General features: G+C 40.3%; 1 protein-coding gene across 3 annotated transcripts in view; it reads right to left on the bottom strand.

Moving 5' to 3' along the window:
- Positions 1–6267, bottom strand: part of Sp1 (Sp1 transcription factor) — a 22974-nt gene that overhangs the window by 10851 nt on the left and 5856 nt on the right. The gene's annotated exons all lie outside the window — the stretch shown is intronic.

Here is a 6267-nt window from a genome sequence, read left to right as displayed (position 1 = left end):
CACACTCATAGCACCATCCCTTTTCTTTTCAACCTTTTTTTTTAAAAGATTTACTATTATATGTAAGTATGTGTAAGTAGCTGTCTTCAGACACACCAGAAGAGGGCATCAGATCTTTACGGAGGGTTGTGAGCCACCATGTGGTTGCTGGGATTTGAACTCAGGACCTTCAGAAGAACAGTCAATGCTCTTAACAGCTGAACCATCTCTCCAGTCTTTTCAAACTTTGAATTACAGTTCTTCTGTGAGTGCTGTATAGGATGCTTGTCTAAGCCAAAGGACAACTTTTGGCAATTGGCTCTCTTTCTACTACATGGGTTCCAGGAACCAATCTCAGGCTATCAACCCTGACAGCAAGAGCCTTTCCCTGTTGAGCCATCTCACTAGCCCATAACACACCATTTCTTCAAGATATCTCCTCCTCCTTCTCTCTCTTAAAGTTTTATTTATTTTATACATGAGTACATTGTAGCTGTCTTCAGACACACCAAAAGAGGGCATCATCTGATTACAAATGGTTGTGAGACACCATGTGATTGCTGAGAACTGAACTTAGGACCTCTGGAAGAGCAGACAGTGCTCTTAACCACTGAGCCATCTCTCCAGCCTCTCTTTCTCGTATTTTAATCTGACATAAGGTCTTGCTATATTTATCCAGGATGACCTTAAGCTCCTAGGTTCAAGCAATCTTCTGGCTCAACCTCCCAAATAAGTACCTGAGAGCCAGGTTGTGGTGGCCCACACCTTTAATCCCACCACTTGGGAGGCAGAAGCAGGATTTCTGAGTTCGAAGCCAGCCTGGTATACAGGGTGAGTTCCAGGACAACCAAGACTATACAGAGAATCCCTGTCTCGAAAAACCAAAACCAAAACAAACAAACAAACAAACACGATTGGCTCTCTGGGGGCTGGAGAGAGATGGTTCAGTGGTTAAGAGCACTGACTGCTCTTCCAAAGGTCTGGAGTTCAAATTCCAGCAACCACATGGTGGCTCACAAACATCTATAATGAGATCTGATGCTCTCTTCAGGTACATCTGAAGACAGCTACATTGTAGTCTTTTAAAAAAAAAAAGAAAAAAACAAACAATTGGGGGAGATTAGAAGTAGTTCTCAATCTGGGGTCCCTTTACAGGATTGCCTAAGACCATTAGATAAGAAGATACTCACATTATTATTCATAACAGTAGCAAAGTTACAGTTATGAAGTAATGAAAATAATTTTATTGTTGGGTGGTCACCACAACAGAAAGAATCATAGTAAAAGGCTACAACATTAGGAGAGGTGGGAATTGTCTCAGATTACATTGGTTGCTCAGAGGACCTGGTTTTGATTCCCAGCACACACATGGTAGTTCACAACCATTTATAACTCCAGTTTCAGGGTAGTCTTTCCATCAAATCTAAGTATTAATGTTAGTTTTGTTAATGTTCCCTAACCAAAGCTTGAGTTTTGTCATTTATCATGAATATAAAGGCAAAAGCTAATGGCACACTGGTACTTTCCGGGTCTTCTCTGGTACCTAGCACCCATGTACATAAACATGGGTATACAAATACACGTTGAGGCAAAACACCCATACACATAAAATAAATTTTAAGCTTACAACTAAGAAAATCCATGCTAGCAATAGTGGAACATGGCTGTCATCACAGCACTACCAAGCAGGTGCAGGAGGATAGTGAAATCAAAACCAACTTGAGTTATAAAGTGAGATCTTGTCAAGCACATGTACAAAAAAAAAAATAGTTGAAGTGGTAAGCATGATGGGAAACCTTACTTTCTCCCCCTTTCCCTTTTGTACCTTCTGTAATTTCTCTGTAGTTAAAACATTTAGACTATAACTTTCTTTCTCTCTCTCTCTCTCTCTCTCTCTCTCTCTCTCTCTCTCTCTCTCTCTCTCTCTCTCTCTCTCTTTTGTTTTTTTCGAGACTGGGTTTCTCTGTGTAGCCCTAGCTGTCCTGGAACTCACTCTGTCGACCAGGCTGGCTTCAAACTCAGAAATCCACCTGCCTTTCCCTCCCAAATGCTGGGATTAAAGGCATGCGCCACTATGCCTGGCTGTAACTTTCTCTTATATTACTTTTCTTTTTTTAAATTGGAAAACTGCCTCAAAGAAATGGGTAGTTTTTGCTAGAGCATTCATCAAAATGGTGTTAGTGGCTTTCACCAGTAGATGTCACTGTGATTAAATGAGACAACATTTTTTTAACCTACCAGACGTTTAAGAGAAAAAGAAGGGACTGTACAGGTTTTAGAAACAGAAAAAATATTTTGGAATTCTTTCTATCAAATCTAAATATTAATTTCAGTTTTGTTAATGTTCCCTAACTAAGGCTTGAGTTTTGTTATTTATCATGAATATAAAGGCAAAAGCTGATGGCACATTTTTCATCCCAGTACTCCAGTGGCAGAAGCAGGTGGATCTGAGTTTTAGAGGCCAGCCTGGTCTACAGAGTGAGTTTAGAGGAAATCCAAGGCTCCAGAGAAATGCCTGTCTAGAAAAACAACAACAAACAAGCAAACAAAAAAAGAAAGAAAACGTAAGCATGATGCTGATTGCCTATGATTCCAGTGCTCAAAAAATGCAGCGGGCAGGAATATGGTCAGTCTCTGACACACAATGAATTCAATGAGTCACACAGATAGTGTCGTAAACAAAACAAAATAAGACAAAAACCTGCCTCAACTTCCCAACTACAAGGATTATAAGCAAGGAGCCACCATTCCTGGCTATTGTGTACTTTCAGTGTCAATTCATCTCTCTCATAGAAGCACAATAAATAGAAATAGAAATAGAACTCAAAGCCAGGTGTGGTGGTATACTCCTTTAATCCCAGCACTGGGAAGACAGAAGGCAGACAGATCTCTGTGAATTCAAGACCAGCCTTGTCTATACAGGGAGTTCTAGGACAACCAGGGCTACAGAGACACTCTACCTCAAAACAAACAAACAAAGTGAACTATTTCCAGCACTCAAGAGACTGAGTCAGGAAGATAACCACTGAAGCCAAGTATGGGCTACATAATAAAATTCTGTCTCAAAAATAGGTACACAAACAGAAATAATCAAGTGAACTATTCTAGGTTTCATTGCCAACCTGTAGCTACAACATGGAGGCTTAAAGAACCAAACTTTGGCTGGGTGGTGGTGGTACACGCCTTTAATCCCTGCACTTGGGAGGCAGAGGCAGGTGGATTTCTGAGTTTGAGGCCAGCCTGGTCTAGAGTGAGTTCCAGGACAGCCAGGGCTATACAGAGAAACCCTGTCTCAAACAAAACAAAACAAAAAAATACAAAAAACAATAAAAAGAACCAAACTTTAGGGGCTAACAAGATTGCTTGATTCTTCTAAAAAAAAAAAGAAAAATGAAAAAAATGCCTACTCTTTCAGAAGACTCAGGCTGGATTCCAAGTACCTACATGATTTCTCACAACCATCTTTTAACTCCAGTTTGGCTTCTGTGGGCACATGGTGCTGAAACATACAAAATAAAAGAAAAAAAATTTTTTTTTGCCTTTTTTAACGTACATTGGTGTTTTGCCTGCATGTATGTCTGTGTGATGGTGTCAGATAACCTGTAACAAAGGAGCTGTAACACGGGTAACTGGGAATTGAATCTCTGGAAAAGCAGCCAATGCTCTTAACCATGGCTCCAACCCCTCAGAATAATTAAATCTTAAACAAGAAAAGAACTGAAACTTAAAATACATCTAAGCTGAACTTCCAAACTGTACCAAAGAAACCTGCCATTTTGACATTCATACTCTCTAATTTTTTCTCTAGGTACATTCTTAGGGCGTGCTGAGCTTAGTATCTCTGAGCTCTTTCATTGGCTCTTGAAATATACACTGCCTTCAGAGGCATCATGTCACATCAGTAAGTCCTTCAGAAAAAAATCCTCATTAAAGGCTTTTAGTGGACAGAGGGCCAGAGATCCTCCTGCCAAAGAAGCCAAATTAAATTCCAGCCTCTACCTCAATCCTCTTTGACTAAAATGGTTTGATCTACACACACACACACACACACAAAGAAAAAAGAGGGGCCAGGCAATGGTAGCACATACCTTTAATCCCAGCACTCAAGAGGCAAAAGTAGGCTGATCTCTGAGTTAGAGGTCAGCCTGGTATACAGAGTGAGTTCCAAGACAACAAGAGCTACACGAGAAAACAAAACTAACATAAAATGCTTCCAGTTTCATTCAAGAGGGTGAAACAGAATGTCCATAAATTAGAGGACAGCTAGGGCTATCACATGAGATGCAGTCTCAAAATCAAAAAATATTCAACATGGTAATATAAACCTATAATCTGTGGTCATATACACTTGGAAGGGGCAGCAGGATCAGAAGTTCAAGGTCATCCTTTGCTATATCTCAAGATATAACTATAAGATAGCCTCAAAAGTTAGGAAAAGGAGACCTGAAGGCAATATCCAGAATCACTTAGAAAACTGGTGAAGAACAATAAAAGTTTACTTTTTTTTTAAAGATTTATTTATTTTATGTATATGAGTACACTTTAGCTCTCTTCAGGCATACCAGAAGAGGGCAACAGATCCCATTACAGAAGGTTGTGAGACACCAAGTAGTTGTTGGGAATTGAACTCAGGATCTTTGGAAGAGCAGTCACTGCTCTTAACCACTGAGCCATCCCTCTAGCCCAAAAGTTTGTTAATAATAGCATCTCAGGGAAAAAAATAAGAAAGGTAGTCAGAGGTTAGTCTGTAGAGAACTTACACAGCACACATGACAGCATACATGAAGTCCTGAGTTTGATCCTCAGTACTGCATAAATTGGGCATTACCATGGGCACTTATAAACTCAGCACTGGGTAGGTGATGACAGAGTATCAGAAACAGAAAGTTAAGGTCCTGAGTCTAGGGAGATAGCTCAGTGGATAAAAAAAGAGATTGTTGTGTAAACATGAGTACATGAGTTCAAATCCCAAGCACCATATGAAAAGGTACATATAACAGCACATGCTTATAGATCCAGTATTAGCAGGGACAGAGATAGGCAGAACCTGAGAATTCAATGACCCACCAGCCAGCCTAGCTGAAAATGTGAACTTTCAGACAGAGACTCTCTCTCAAGGCAATAGGGCTGACAGAGATAAAGATACCTGAGCTCTTGTTAGGATCTCTGCATGCAGGCATAGGAGCACATGAGCCTGCACACTCATGTACCACATTTATCATACATATATACAAAGTCTAAGGTCTTTATCAGCTACACAATGAGTTTCAGGTTAGTCTAGACATTATGAAACCCTATGTAAAAGAAATAAAGTAAAATATAAAAGAGTCAAAGGCTGGAGAGAGTCTGCTCAATGATTAAGAGCACTAGCTACTCTCCTAGCTACTCTCCCAGAGGACCTGAGTTCAATTCCCAGCTCCAACATGGCCACTCATAACCATCTATAACTCTAATTCTGAGGAATTCGAATTCTTCTTCTGGCACTGGTCACCAGGCATGTAATAAGTGTAGACATACATGCAGGCAAAACACCCATATGCATTGGAGGGGGGGAGGGAGAGAAAGAGGTGGGGGGAGGGAGAGAGGAGAGTCAAGAAAACAGATCACACTGGATACATGTTTTTAATCCAAAGAGTAGGGAGGCAGAGTTAAGCAGATCTCTTAGTATACAGAGTGAGTTCAGGACAGCCATGGCCATATATATATAGAGAGAGAGAGACCATGTTTCAAAAAACAAAGCAAAACAAAACAAACAAACAAAGCAAAAACAAAAAAAGATTGGATTTTCATGTTCAGTGGTATACAGGAAGAGGAGGGCTAAGGGAAGAAAAGGTAGGAACTTAAAATAAGCTCCTTATCATTCTCCCTTCCTTTCCTCCTACCCCAGACCAGGCTAACTTCAAACTCAGAGATTTATCAGCTTCCCAAGTACTATGACTAAAGGTGTATACCACCCCTGGTCAGCTATAAGTTCCCTTATCTCTTAAAAAGCAAATTTTGGGGGTCTGGAGAAATGGCTTAGTGGTTAAGGGCTCTTGCTGTTTTAAAAGACCAGAATCTACATGAAGGTGCACCACCTCCTCAAGCACCAAGTGCATATGTGGTACACAGACACACATGCATGCAAGATACTCATACATATAGAATACTAAAAATAAATCTTAAAAAGAAGGGCAAATCTTTGTTCTGGCCTAGGTATTTCCTGCTTTAAAAAAAACTTCTGTAGGGCAGTGGTGGCACACACCTTTAATCCCAGCACTTGGGAGGCAGAGGCAGGCATATTTCTGA

This window comes from Mastomys coucha, unplaced genomic scaffold (genome assembly GCF_008632895.1).
Source record: "Mastomys coucha isolate ucsf_1 unplaced genomic scaffold, UCSF_Mcou_1 pScaffold11, whole genome shotgun sequence".
NCBI classification, from domain to species: domain Eukaryota; kingdom Metazoa; phylum Chordata; class Mammalia; order Rodentia; family Muridae; genus Mastomys; species Mastomys coucha.
This window is presented reverse-complemented; position numbering and strand designations above follow the sequence as displayed.